Below are 16488 nucleotides of genomic sequence, written 5' to 3' on the forward strand. Positions count from 1 at the left end.
AAAGCCCATTTGAATGAATATTTCACCTTTTGGACTTTTATGAAGGCATGCCTCTTCTGATGAGCATGCTTGTTTTGAGTCATAATATGTATAATACTACTTAATTGCAAGTCAGTTGGATTATTTATTAAGGAGTAGCAACCTTTAACGTACATTATTCACGTTAATATAAAAAAGGACCCTGTAATGGTCACACAACAATAAAAACTCAACATGTTTTTAATCAATGTTGACCTAGAGAGTCCAGAGAATTTTACTATGGTGGAAATTTTGAAATTGCTTGGAAATCAAAGAACTAGTTTGCAAAAGTACGATTTTAACATCATCAGCAATAACTCCTGAACCGTTTGATTGACATCAATAGATCAAGAGGCAAATTTGTTCAGAATGAGAAGAGCTATCATATGATATCAATAGTTTGTGTGTATGTCAAATGTCACGTGATACACAATTGTTTAAGTAATGAAATACGCGTCAATTTTGCCATTTTTACTGTTTTAGCGCCACCTAGTGTCCAAACGCCACCTTCTTTTGAAGGTGACCTCAGAGTGATGGTCTACACATATGTTCCAAGCCCCACGATGATGTGTTAATCCGTTCTGGATTTATGGCCATTTTAATGTGATAGGCTCCGCCCAGTTCAGTTTTTGCCCCCCCCTACCGTGTATGAATATAAATTTCAATGATTATTTACATTCACACTCCACAGAAGTCATCTGCATTGGTTTGGTTCCGATCGGTTGAAAAACCAAGGACTAGTTCGCGAAAGTAGATTTTTGACATCGTCAGCGATAACTCACGAACCGTTTGATCGACAGAAGTGTGTCCAGAGGCAAAGTTGTTCAGAAAGAGAAGACCTATCATATGATGTAAATAGTTTGAGTATATGTCAAATGTCACGTGATACACAATTGTTTATGCACTCTAAAACCGTTACTTCGCCCCCCGGTGGCCGAATGAGTTCATATTTCTTACTGACCTTCAGGACCACGAGTCGAACAAGCCCAGCGAGTGTCGTTTCGATCGGCCCCTGTTAACCCTGTCTAATGAGTGCTCAAAATTCATTGGCCGATAGCGGCCATGGTTTTTGAGAAACGTCAAAGTCCTTTTATACAGTCACGGTGCATGACACAAAGACACACCATACCAAATAATAAGTCAATCGGGCAAACGGTTGCGTAGTTATAGCCTTTTTCGACTTCTTTGCTATTATAGCGCCACCTAGTGGCCAAACACCGAGTCTTTTTTATTGTGACCCCGGACTGAGGGTCTACACATACAGTCTAAGCCCCGTGAAGATAGCTCAAACGGTTCACGAGTTATGGTCATTTTAGTGAAACAGGCTACTTCCGGTTCGGACGTTTTGATGCCCCCTAGCGACCCTGAATCGAAATTTCAACTTCCTTTTATGATTATTCATATTCACACTCCACAGAATTCATCAGCGTTGGTTTGGTTCCGATCGGGCAAAAATCCAGGGACTAGTTCATTTTTTTTTTTTTCATTAAAATGCAAATTAGCGGAAAAATTTGCATACCGGAAATGAAATCGGAGATAGCCATTTTTTAAGTTTGGAGCCGAGGATTCCAATGACACTATAAACTTTGTTGTGCGACATCCGGTTTACGAGCATTGAGCCCAAACGCATTGCCCATCGCTATAGCGCCCCCTATGGGCCGATTTGGCTGGGTCACTGTATCTGAGTAACCTGCACAGATACAACCAATTGACAAAGTCTCGAGTTTCTTCGACTTACGGTTTGGGCTGGCCGACGCGTTTTATGGCGGAAAAATAATAATAACGAGAAGTTTACGTAAATAAACGTCGACCAGTCTCAGGGATGGCAAACTAACATGTCCACAATCGACAATACAACCCCACACCCAGAAAAATGAGTCAGACGGTCAGCATTGGCTCATACAGACCCAGGCATGCTCACACACACATGCACATATAGGACATAGATTACATTTTCTTATATCAAGTCATTCGGACAATTCAGTAGCGAGACTCACGTTATCAGGATAAATTAGTCAAATCCATTTCAGAAATTGCCCTAACACACATCCTCAATGAATGATAGGCCTTTAGACCCAGAATTTTGACTTAGGTGATCAGTAACGGTCTATGCAGACTACACATGCTTACAAAGACATGTATGAAAAGCCCATTTGAATGAATATTTCACCTTTTGGACTTTTATGAAGGCATGCCTCTTCTGATGAGCATGCTTGTTTTGAGTCATAATATGTATAATACTACTTAATTGCAAATCAGTTGGATTATTTTTTATGGAGTCGCAATCTTTAACGTACATTTTTCACGTTAATATAATAAAGGACCCTGTAATGGTCACACAACAAAAAAACTCAACATGTTTTTGATCATTATTGACCTAGAGAGTCCAGAGAATTGTACTATGGTGGAAATTTTGAAATTGCTTGGAAATCAAAGAACTAGTTTGCAAAAGTACGTTTTTAACATCATCAGCAATAATTCCTGAACCGTTTGATTGACATCAATGGATCAAGAGGCAAATTTGTTCAGAATGAGAAGAGCTATCATATGATATCAATAGTTTGTGTGTTTGTCAAATGTCACGTGATACACAATTGTTTAAGTAATGAAATACGCGTCAATTTAGCCATTTCTACTGGTCTAGCGCCACCTAGTGTCCAAACGCCACCTTCTTTTGTAGGTGACCTCGGATTGATGGTCTACACATATGTTCCAAGCCCCATGATGATGTGTTAATCCGTTCTGGATTTATGGCCATTTTAATGTGATAGGCTCCGCCCAGTTGAGTTTTTGGCCTTCCCTACCGTGTATGAAAACAAAGTTCAACTTTTTTTCAATGATTATTTACATTCACACTCCACAGAAATCATCTGCATTGGTTTGGTTCCGATCGGTTGAAAAACCAAGGACTAGTTCGCGAAAGTAGGTTTTTAACATCATCAGCGATAACTCACGAACCGTTTGATCTACAGAAGCGTGTCCAGAGGAAAAGTTGTTCAGAATGAGAAGAGCTATCATATGATGTAAATAGTTTGAGTATACGTCAAATGTCACGTGATACAGAATTGTTTATGCACTCTAAAACCGTTACTTCGCCCCCCGGTGGCCGAATGAGATCATATTTCTTACAGACCTTCAGGACCACGAGTCGAACAAGCCCAGCGAGTGTCGTTTCGATCGGCCCCTGTTAACCCTGTGTAATGAGTGCTCAAAATTCATTGGCTGATAGGGGCCATGTTTTTTGAGAAACGTCAAAGTCCTTTTATACAGTCACGGTGCATGACACAAAGACACACCATACCAAATAATAAGTCAATCGGGCAAACGGTTGCGTAGTTAGAGCCTTTTTCGACTTCTTTGCTATTATAGCGCCACCTAGTGGCCAAACACCGAGTCTTTTTTATTGTTACCCCGGACTGAGGGTCGACATATACGGTCTAAGCCCCGTGAAGATAGCTCAAACGGTTCAAGAGTTATGGTCATTTTAGTGAAACAGGCTACTTCCGGTTCAGACGTTTTGATGCCCCCTAGCGACCCTGAATCGAAATTTCAACTTCCTTTTATGATTATTCATATTCACACTCCACAGAATTCATCAGCGTTGGTTTGGTTCCGATCGGGCAAAAATCCAGGGACTAGTTCATTTTTTTTTTTTTTCATAAAATGCAAATTAGCGGAAAAATTTGCATACCGGAAATGAAATCGGAGATAGCCATTTTTTAAGTTGTAAGCCAATTATTACAATGATATAAAACACTTGGGTGTGCGTCAAACATTTTAGGAGTTACGAATGCAAACGCGCTCAGCATCGCTGTAGCGCCCCCTATAGACCGACATGGCTGGCTCCGAGTATCTGAGTAGCGTGCAAGACTACTACCATTCGACAAAGTCTCGAGTTTCTACGACTTACGGTTTGGGCTGGGCAACGCGTTTTATGGCGGAATAATAATAATAATAAAAATCTTTACAAAAACAATAGGTTTTCAGCACTTCGTGCTCGAAACCCTAAATATAGCTGCAAGCAGCGATTCCCGGGTTCGAGCAGTCTAAAGCGTCAAGATTGTTCAGAATGAAGAGAACTAGCGGCCAAAAGGCGCTGCCTTTAGTAGGTGACCTCGGAGCTAGTTCTTGAGTTATGGCCATTTTATTGTAAAAGGCTCCGCATGATTAGAACTTTTGGCGTGCGTCCCTTATCGACCTTGAAAGGAAATTTCAACATTCTTTCGATAGTTATTGACATTCACACTCCACAGAAGTCATCTGAATCGGTTTGGTTCCGATTAATCGAAAAACCTAGGACTAGTTCGCAAAAGTAGGTTTTTGACATCATCGGCGATAACTCACAAACCGTTTGTTTGACAGAAGTGGTTCCAGAGGCAAAGTTGTTCAGAATGAGGAGACCTATCAAATAATGTAAATGGTTTGAGTATATGTCAAATGTCACGTGATACACAATTGTTTTTGCAACCAAAAACACGTCAATTTAGCCATTTTTACTGTTATAGCGCCACCTAGTGTCCAAACGCCGCGGCCTTAGGTATATGACCTCTGAGTGATAGTCTTCACCTATGTTTCAAACCCCATGATGATATCTCTAATAGTTATTGAGTTATTGCCATTTTAATGTAATAGGCCCCGCCCATTTTTTTATTTTGGTGCCCCTAAGCGACCTTGAAAGGAAATTTCAACTTTTTTTCGATAATTATTGATTTTCACACTCCACAGAAGTCATCTGAATCGGTTTGGTTCCGATTTATCGAAAAACCTAGGACGAGTTCGCGAAAGTAGGTTTTTGACATCATCAGCGATAACTCAAAAACCGTTTGATCGACAGCTATGGTTCCAGAGGCAAAGTTGTTCAGAATGAGGAGACCTATCAAATAATGTAAATAGTTTGAGTATATGTCAAATGTCACGTGATACACAATTGTTTATGCACTGCAAAAACGTTATTTCGCCCCCAGTGGCCGAATGACTTCATATGTCTTACAGACCTTCTTGACCATGAGTCGAACAAGCCCAGCGAGTGTCGTTTCGATCGGCCCCCGTTAAGTCGGTCTAAGGAGTGCTCAAACTTCATTGGCCGATGGCGGCCATGTTTTTTTAGATACGCCAATGTCCTTTTCTAGAATCATGGTACATGACACAAAGACACACCATACCAAGAAATTAGTTGATAGGGCAAACTCTTGGGTAGTTATTGCCCTTTTCGAGAAAATGTATATTTTAGCGCCACCTAGAGGCCAAACGCCGACTTTTTTATACTGTGACCTCAGACTGAGAGTATAAACATATGGTCCAAGCCTCATGAAGATTGCTCAAACGGTTCACGAGTTATAACCATTTTAATCAAATATGCCCCTTCCGGTTCAGACGTTTTGTCGCCCCCCAGCCACCACGGATCGAAATTTCAACTTTTTTTCGATAATTATTTACATTCACACTCCACAGAATTCATCAGCGTTGGTTTGGTTCCGATCCGGCAAAAATTCAGAGACTAGTTCATTTTTTTTTTTTTGCATAAAATGCAAATTACCGAAAAAATTTGCATACCGGAAATGAAATCGGACCTATACGTTTTTTAAGTTTTGAGCCAATGATTACAATGATATAAGACACTTGGGTGTGCGACAAACGGTTTAGGAGTAATGAGCGTAAAGGCGCTTTTTATCACTGTAGCGCCACCTATGGGCGGACATGGCTGGCTCCGTGTATCTGAGTAGCGAGCAAGACTACTACCATCTGACCAAGTCTCAGCTCTGTCGGCCTTACGGTTTGGGCTGCCCATTCAGTTTTAGGGAAGAATAATAAGAAGAAGAACGAGAGGTTTAGGTTAGTAAATGTCGACGGGCTTCAGGGATGGCAAACTAACATGTCCACAATCGACAATACAACCCCACACCCAGAAAAATGAGTCAGATGGTCAGCATTGGCTCATACAGACCGAGGCATGAGCACACACACATGCACATGTAGGACATACATTACATTTTCTTATATCAAGTCATTCAGATAATTCAGTAGCGAGACTCACGTTATCAGGATAAATTAGTCAAATCCATTTCAGAAATGGCCCTAACACACATCCTCAATGAATGATAGGCCTTTAGACCCAGAATGTTGACTTAGGTGATCAGTAACGGTCTATGCAGACTACTCATGCTTACAAAGACATGTATGAAAAGCCCATTAGAATGAATATTTCACGTTTTGGACTTTTATGAAGGCATGCCTCTTCCGATGAGCATCAGATGTTGCATGCTTGTTTTGAGTCATAATATGTATAATACTACTTAATTGCAAGTCAGTTGGATTATTTATTAAGGAGTAGCAACCTTTAACGTACATTTTCAGGTTAATATAATAAAGGACCCTGAAATGGTCACACAACAAAAAAAACTCAACATGTTTTTGATAATTATTGACCTAAAGAGTCCAGAGAATTGTACTATGGTGGAAATTTTTAAATTGCTTGAAAATCAAACAACTAGTTTGCAAAAGTAAGTTTTTAACATCATCAGCAATAACTCCTGAACCGTTTGATTGACATCAATAGATCAAGAGGCAAATTTGTTCAGAATGAGAAGAGCTATCATATGATATCAATAATTTGTGTGTTTGTTAAATGTCACGTGATACACAATTGTTTAACTGATGAAATACACGTCAATTTAGCCATTTCTACTGGTCTAGCGCCACCTAGTGTCCAAACGCCACCTTCTTTTGTAGGTGACCTCGGAGTGATGGTCTACACATATGTACCAAGCCCCATGATGATGTGTTAATCCGTTCTGGATTTATGGCCATTTTAATGTGATAGGCTCCGCCCAGTTCAGTTTTTGGCATTTCCTACCGTGTATGAAAACAAAGTTCAACTTTTTTTCAATGATTATTTACATTCACACTCCACAGAAGTCATCTGCATTGGTTTGGTTCCGATCGGTTGAAAAACCAAGGACTAGTTTGCGAAAGTAGGTTTTTGACATTATCAGCGATAACTCACGAACCGTTTGATCGACAGAAGCGTGTCCGGAGGCAAAGTTGTTCAGAATGAGAGGAGCTATCATAATGATGTAAATAGTTTGGGTATATGTCAAATGTCACGTGATACACAATTGTTTTAGCACCCCAAAAACGTTTTTTCGCCCCTGGTGGCCGAATGAGTTCATATTTCTTACAGACCTTCAGGACCAGGACACGAACAAGCCCAGCGAGTGTCGTTTCGATCGAGTTCCGTTAACTCTGTCCAATGAGTGCTCAAACTTCATTGGCTGATGGCAGCCATCTTTTTTGAGAAACGCCAAAGTCCTTTCATACAGTCACGGTGCATGACACAAAGACACAACATACCAAATAATAAGTCGATTGGGCAAACGGTTGAGTAGTAATAGCCCTTTTCGAGATATTTGCTATTATAGCGCCACCTAGTGGCCAAACACCGAGTCTTTTTTATTGTGACCCCGGACTGAGGGTCTTCACATGTGGTCTAAGCCCCGTGAAGATATCTCAAACCGTTCTCTAGGTATAGCCATTTTAGCGAAATAGGCAACTTGCGGTTCGGATGTTTTGATGCCCCCTATTTACCCTGAATCGAAATTTCAACATTCTTTTATGATTATTTATATTCACACTCCACATAATTCATCAGCGTTGGTTTGGTTCCGATCGGGCAAAAATCCAGGGACTAGTTCATTTTTTTTATTTTTTATAAAATGCAAATTAGCGAAAAAATTTGCATACCGGAAATGAAATCGGAGATAGCCATTTTTTAAGTTGTAAGCCAATTATTACAATGATATAAAACACTTGGGTGTGCGTCAAACATTTTAGGAGTTACGAATGCAAACGCGCTCAGCATCGCTGTAGCGCCCCCTATAGACCGACATGGCTGGCTCCGAGTATCTGAGTAGCGTGCAAGACTACTACCATCCGACAAAGTCTCGAGTTTCTACGACTTACGGTTTGGGCTGGGCAACGCGTTTTATGGCGGAATAATAATAAGAAGAAGAATAAATATAACTGCAAGCAGTAATAACGGGTTTCTCGTCATCTGAGCCATCCAAGGCACTGTGACATCATTGAACAGGCTCAGGGGTCACTCCCCAACACAACCACAACAGATCAAAGTCCTGCACACACAGAAAAATGACAGGATTAAGCAGCAATCGTCGGGTAGATGAGACGGGAATCACGCGAAGTTCAGAAGTGTGCGGTGTCAAACATTCCTTCAGGGTTCTTCATATGTATTATACTACTTAATTGCAAGTCAGTTGGATTATTTATTAAGTAGTAGCGACCTTAAACGTACATTCTTCACGTTAATATATCAAAGGACCCTGTAATGGTCACACAACAAAAAAACTCAACATGTTTTTGATCATTATTGACCTAGAGAGTCCAGAGAATTGTACTGTGGTGGAAATTAAGAAATTGCTTGAAAATCTAAGAAGTAGTTAGCAAAAGTATGTTTTTAACATCGTCACCGATAACTCGTGAACCGTTTGATTGACATCAATGGATCAAGAGGCAAAGTTGTTCAGAATGTAGAGGACTATCGTATGATATCATTAGTTTGTGTAAATGTGAAATGTCACGTGATGCACAATTGTTTAAGAAATGAAATACGCATCAATTTTGCCATTTTTACTGTTTTAGCGCCACCTAGTGTCCAAACGCCACCTTCTTTTTTAGGTGACCTCAGAGTGATGGTCTACACATATGTTCCAAGCCCCATGATGATGTGTTAATCCGTTCTGGATTTATGGCCATTTTAATGTGATAGGCTCCGCCCAGTTCAGTTTTTGGCCCCCCCTACCGTGTATGAATATAAATTTCAACTTTTTTTTAATAATTATTTACATTCACACTCCACAGAAGTCGTCTGCTTTGGTTTGGTTCCGATGGGTTTTGAAAAACCAATGACTAGTTCGCAAAAGTAGATTTTTGACATCGTCAGCGATAACTCACGAACCGTTTGATCTACAGAAGCGTGTCCAGAGGCAAAGTTGTTCAGAATGAGAAGAGCTATCATATGATGTAAATAGTTTGAGTATGTGTCAAATGTCACGTGATTCACAATTGTTTATGCACTCTAAAACCGTTACTTCGCCCCCTGGTGGCCGAATGAGTTCATATTTCTTACAGACCTTCTGGACCACAAGTCGAATAAGCCCAGCGAGTGTCGTTTCGATCGGCCCCCGTTAACCCTGTGTAATGAGTGCTCAAAATTCATTGGCCGATAGCGGCCATGTTTTTTGAGAAACGTCAAAGTCCTTTTATACAGTCACGGTGCATGACACAAAGACACACCATACCAAATAATAAGTCGATCGGGCAAACGGTTGCGTAGTTATAGCCCTTTTCGAGTTCTTTGCTATTATAGCGCCACCTAGTGGCCAAACGCCAACTCCTTTTTACTGTGATCCCGGACTGAGAGTCTACACATAGGGTCCAAGCCCCGTGAAGATATCTCAAACGGTTCACGAGTTATGGCCATTTCAGTGAAACAGGCTACTTCCGGTTCGGACGTTTTGATGCCCCCTAGCGGCCCTGAATCGAAATTTCAACTTCTTTTTATGATTATTCATATTCACACTCCACAGAATTCATCAGCGTTGGTTTGGTTCCGATCGGGCAAAAATCCAGGGACTAGTTCATTTTTTTTTTTTTTCATAAAATGCAAATTAGCGGAAAAATTTGCATACCGGAAATGAAATCGGAGATAGCCATTTTTTAAGTTTGGAGCCAAGGATTCCAATGACACCAAAAACTTTGTTGTGCGACATCCGGTTTATGAGCAATGAGCACAAACGCATTGGCCATCGCTATAGCGCCCCCTATGGGCCGATTTGGCTGGGTCATTGTATCTGAGTAACCTGCACAGATACAACCAATTGACAAAGTCTCGAGTTTCTACGACTTACGGTTTGGGCTGGGCGATGCGTTTTAGCGCGGAAAAATAATAATAAGAAGAAGAAATATAGCTGCAAGCAGCAATTATCGGGTTTCGAGAGGTTTAGGTTAGTAAATGTCGACTGGCTTCAGGGATGGCAAACTAACATGTCCACAATCGACAATACAACCCCACACCCAGCAAAATGATTCAGATGGTCAGCATTGGCTCATACAGACCGAGGCATGCTCACACACACATGCACATATAGGACATACATTACATTTTCTTATATCAAGTCATTCAGATAATTCAGTAGCGAGACTCACGTTATCAGGATAAATTAGTCAAATCCATTTCAGAAATGGCCCTAACACACATCCTCAATGAATGATAGGCCTTTAGACCCAGAATGTTGACTTAGGTGATCAGTAACGGTCTATGCAGACTACTCATGCTTACAAAGACATGTATGAAAAGCCCATTAGAATGAATATTTCACGTTTTGGACTTTTATGAAGGCATGCCTCTTCTGATGAGCATGCTTGTTTTGAGTCATAATATGTATAATACTACTTAATTGCAAGTCAGTTGGATTATTTATTAAGGAGTAGCGACCTTTAACGTACATTTTCAGGTTAATATAATAAAGGACCCTGTAATGGTCACACAACAAAAAAAACTCAACATGTTTTTGATAATTATTGACCTAAAGAGTCCAGAGAATTGTACTATGGTGGAAATTTTTAAATTGCTTGAAAATCAAACAACTAGTTGCAAAAGTAAGTTTTTAACATCATCAGCAATAACTCCTGAACCGTTTGATTGACATCAATAGATCAAGAGGCAAATTTGTTCAGAATGAGAAGAGCTATCATATGATATCAATAATTTGTGTGTATGTTAAATGTCACGTGATACACAATTGTTTAACTGATGAAATACACGTCAATTTAGCCATTTCTACTGGTCTAGCGCCACCTAGTGTCCAAACGCCACCTTCTTTTGTAGGTGACCTCGGAGTGATGGTCTACACATATGTACCAAGCCCCATGATGATGTGTTAATCCGTTCTGGATTTATGGCCATTTTAATGTGATAGGCTCCGCCCAGTTCAGTTTTTGCCCCCCCCTACCGTGTATGAATATAAATTTCAACTTTTTTTCAATGATTATTTACATTCACACTCCACAGAAGTCATCTGCATTGGTTTGGTTCCGATCGGTTGAAAAACCAAGGACTAGTTCGCGAAAGTAGATTTTTGACATCGTCAGCGATAACTCACGAACCGTTTGATTGACAGAAGCGTGTCAGGAGACAAAGTTGTTCAGAATGAGAAGAACTATCATATGATGTAAATAGTTTGAGTATATGTCAAATGTCACGTGATACACAATTGTTTATGCACTCTAAAACCGTTACTTCGCCCCCCGGTGGCCGAATGAGTTCATATTTCTTACAGACCTTCAGGACCACGAGTCGAACAAGCCCAGCGAGTGTCATTTTGATCGGCCCCTGTTAACCCTGTGTAATGAGTGCTCAAAATTCATTGGCCGATAGCGGCCATGTTTTTTGAGAAACGTCAAAGTCCTTTTATACAGTCACGGTGCATGACACAAAGACACACCATACCAAATAATAAGTCAATCGGGCAAACGGTTGCGTAGTTAGAGCCTTTTTCGACTTCTTTGCTATTATAGCGCCACCTAGTGACCAAACACCGAGTCTTTTTTATTGTTACCCCGGACTGAGGGTCTATATATACGGTCTAAGCCCCGTGAAGATAGCTCAAACGGTTCACGAGTTATGGTCATTTTAGTGAAACAGGCTACTTCCGGTTCGGACGTTTTGATGCCCCCTAGGGACCCTGAATCGAAATTTCAACTTCCTTTTATGATTATTCATATTCACACTCCACAGAATTCATCAGCGTTGGTTTGGTTCCGATCGGGCAAAAATCCAGGGACTAGTTCATTTTTTTTTTTTTTCATAAAATGCAAATTAGCGGAAAAATTTGCATACCGGAAATGAAATCGGAGATATACGTTTTTTAAGTTTGGAGCCAAGGATTCCAATGACACCAAACACTTTGTAGTGCGACATCCGGTTTACGAGCATTGAGCCCAAACGCATTGGCCATCGCTATAGCGCCACCTATGGACCGACATGGCTGGCTCCGAGTATCTGAGTAGCGTGCAAGACTACAACCATCCGACAAAGTCTCGAGTTTCTACGACTTACGGTTTGGGCTGGGCAACGCGTTTTATGGCGGAATAATAATAATAAGAAGAAGAAGAAGAAGAATAAAAATCCTTACAAAAACAATAGGTTTTCAGCACTTCGTGCTCGAAACCCTAATTAAAGCTGCAAGCAGCATTTATCGGGTTTCGAGTTTTAAGGCAGTCAAAAGCAGTCGTGCATTCATGAACAGTTTAGGGGGTCACACCACAACAAACACATGAAGGATCAAAGTCCAACACACACAGACACAGAAAAATGACAGGTATGAACTCATAGAAACTATGCATGCTTACAGAAACATGCACATATACTACAATAATGTTATTTTCCTGACTGTCAAATCATTTGGACAATTCGTTAATGAGTATCCGATTTTCATTGTTGTTGGCTTTTAAATTGAAGCGATGGTGCTTTCAAACTCAAGAAGTCTGAAGTTCCTGGGCCGAGACGTTTATTTTCAAAGCGTATCAGAGCCTGTAGATGTATAACCGTTGCATATTTACAGTATTTAGTGCCATTGTTCATGTTATAGCGCCACCTAGTGTCCAATCACCGTGTTATTTTTACAGTGAGCTCAGAGCGATGGTCTACACATATGTGTAAAGCCCTGTGAAGCTATCTCAAACCCTTCTCTAACAACGTCCGTTTAAGTGTCTTAGGCTCCGCCCAGTTCAGTTTTGGCCCCCCTTACCGTGTATGAATAGAAATTTCTATTTTTTTTCAATGATTATTTACATTCACACTCCACAGAAGTCATCTGCATTGGTTTGGTTCCAATCGGTTGAAAAACCAAGGACTAGTTTGCAAAAGTAGGTTTTTTACATTATCAGCGATAACTCACGAACCGTTTGATCGACAGAAGCGTGTCCAGAGACAAAGTTGTTCAGAATGAGAAGAGCTATCATATGATGTAAATAGTTTGGGTATATGTCAAATGTCACGTGATACACAATTGTTTAAGTAATGAAATACGCGTCAATTTTGCCATTTTTACTGTTTTAGCGCCACCTAGTGTCCAAACGCCACCTTCTTTTGAAGGTGACCTCAGAGTGATGGTCTACACATTTGTTCCAAGCCCCATGATGATGTGTTAATCCGTTCTGGATTTATGGCCATTTTAATGTGATAGGCTCCGCCCAGTTCAGTTTTTGCCCCCCCCTACCGTGTATGAATATAAATTTCAACGTTTTTTCAATGATTATTTACATTCACACTCCACAGAAGTCATCTGCATTGGTTTGGTTCCGATCGGTTGAAAAACCAAGGACTAGTTCGCGAAAGTAGATTTTTGACATCATCAGCGATAACTCACGAACCGTTTGATTGACAGAAGCGTGTCCAGAGGCAAAGTTGTTCAGAATAAGGAGAGCTATCATATGATGTAAATAGTTTGAGTATGTGTCAAATGTCACGTGATACACAATTGTTTATGCACTCTAAAACCGTTACTTCGCCCCCCGGTGGCCGAATGAGTTCATATTTCTTACAGACCTTCAGGACCACGAGTCGAACAAGCCCAGCGAGTGTCGTTTTGATCGGCCCCTGTTAACCCTGTGTAATGAGTGCTCAAAATTCATTGGCCGATAGCGGCCATGTTTTTTGAGAAACGTCAAAGTCCTTTTATACAGTCACAGTGCATGACACAAAGACACACCATACCAAATAATAAGTCGATCGGGCAAACGGTTGCGTAGTTATAGCCCTTTTCGAGTTCTTTGCTATTATAGCGCCTCCTAGTGGCCAAACACCGAGTATTTTTTATTGTGACCCTGGACTGAGGGTCTACATGTACGGTCTAAGCCCCGTGAAGATAGCTCAAACGGTTCACGAGTTATGGTCATTTTAGTGAAATAGGCTACTTCCGGTTCAGACGTTTTGGCGCCCCCTAGCAACGGTGAATCGAAATTTCAACTTTTTTTCAATGAATATTTACATTCACACTCCACAGAATTCATCAGCGTTGGTTTGGTTCCGATCGGGCAAAAATCCAGGGACTAGTTCATTTTTTTTTTTTTTCATAAAATGCAAATTAGCGAAAAAATTTGCATACCGGAAATGAAATCGGAGATAGCCATTTTTTAAGTTTGGAGCCAAGGATTCCAATGACACCAAAAACTTTGTTGTGCGACATCCGGTTTACGAGCAATGAGCCCAAACGCATTGGCCATCGCTATAGCGCCCCCTATGGGCCGATTTGGCTGGGTCACTGTATCTGAGTAACCTGCACATATACAACCAATTGACAAAGTCTCGAGTTTTTACGACTTACGGTTTGGGCTGGGCGATGCGTTTTAGCGCGGAAAAATAATAATAAGAAGAAGAAGAATAAAAATCCTTACAAATACAATAGGTTTTCAGCCCTTCGGGCTCGAAACCCTAATAAAAATCCTTACAAATACAATAGGTTTTCAGCCCTTCGGGCTCGAAACCCTAATTAAAGCTGCAAGCAGCATTTAGCGGGTTTCGAGGTTTAAGGCAGTCAAAAGCAGTCGTGCATTCATGAAAAGTTTAGGGGGTCAAACCTCAACACACGCATGAAGGATCAAAGTCCATACACACACACACGCACACAGAAAAATCACAGGTGTCAACTCATAGAAACTATGCATGCTTACAGAAACATGCACGTCTATTACAAGCATGTCAAATAATTTGGACAATCCGTTAATGAGTATCAGATTTTCATTCTTGGCCTTTAAATTGAAGAGAAGGTGCTTTCAAACTGAAGAAGTCTGAAGTTCCTGGGCCGAGACGTTTATTTTCAAAGCGTATCAGAGCCTGTAGATGTATAACCGTTGCATAATTACAGTATTTAGTGCCATTGTTCATGTTATAGCGCGACCTAGTGTCCAATCACAGTGTTATTTTTACCGTGAGCTCAGAGCGATGGTCTACACATATGTGTAAAGCCCTGTGAAGCTATCTCAAACCCTTCTCTAACAACGTCCGTTTAAGTGTCTTAGGCTCCGCCCAGTTCAGTTTTGGCCCCCCTTACCGTGTATGAATAGAAATTTCTATTTTTTTTCAATGATTATTTACATTCAAACTCCACAGAAGTCATCTGCATTGGTTTGGTTCCAATCGGTTGAAAAACCAAGGACTAGTTTGCAAAAGTAGGTTTTTTACATTATCAGCGATAACTCACGAACCGTTTGATCGACAGAAATGGTTCTAGAGGCAAAGTTGTTCAGAATGAGAAGAGATATCATATGATGTAAATAGTTTGAGTATATGTCAAATGTCACGTGATACACAATTGTTTTTAGAATTGAAATGCGCGTCAATTTTGCCATTTTTACTGGTTTAGCGCCACCTAGTGTCCAAACGCCACTTTCTTTTGTATGTGACCTCGGAGTGATGGTCTACACATTTGTTCCAAGCCCCATGATGATGTGTTAATCCGTTCTGGATTTATGGCCATTTTTATGTGATAGGCTCCGCCCAGTTCAGTTTTTGCCCCCCCCTACCGTGTATGAATACAAATTTCAACTTTTTTTCAATGATTATTTACATTCACACTCCACAGAAGTCATCTGCATTGGTTTGGTTCCAATCGGTTGAAAAACCAGGGACTAGTTCGCGAAAGTAGGTTTTTAACATCATCAGCGATAACTCACGAATTGTTTCATCGACAGAAGCGTGTCCGGAGGCAAAGTTGTTCAGAATGAGGAGAGCTATCATATGATGTAAATAGTTTGAGTACATGTCAAATGTCACGTGATACACAATTGTTTAAGTACTGCAAAAACGTTTTTTCGCCCCCCGGTGGCCGAATAAGTTCATATTTCTTACAGACCTTCAGGACCACGAGTCGAACAAGCCCTGCGAGTGTCGATTCGATCGGCCCCCGTTAACCCTGTCTATTGAGTGCTCAAAATTCATTGGCCGATGGCGGCCATGTTTTTTGAGAAACGCCAAAGTCCTTTTATACAGTCATGGTGCATGACACAAAGACACACCATACCAAATAATAAGTCGATCGGGCAAACGGTTGCGTAGTTATAGCCCTTTTCGAGTTCTTTGCTATTATAGCGCCACCTAGTGGCCAAACACCGAGTTATTTTTACTGTGACCCCGGACTGAGGGTCTACACATACGGTCTAAGCCCCGTGAAGATAGCTCAAACGGTTCACGAGTTATGGTCATTTTAGTCAAACTGGTTACTTCCGGTTTTGATGTTTTTATGCCCCCTAGCGACCCTGAATCGAAATTTCTACTTTTTTTCAATGAATATTTACATTTACACTCCACAGAATTCAACAGCGTTGGTTTGGTTCCGATCGGGCAAAAATCCAGGGACTAGTTCATTTTTTTTTTTTTTCATAAAATGCAAATTA

This window comes from Barbatula barbatula (assembly GCF_947034865.1).
Source record: "Barbatula barbatula genome assembly, chromosome: 4".
NCBI classification, from domain to species: Eukaryota; Metazoa; Chordata; class Actinopteri; order Cypriniformes; family Nemacheilidae; genus Barbatula; species Barbatula barbatula.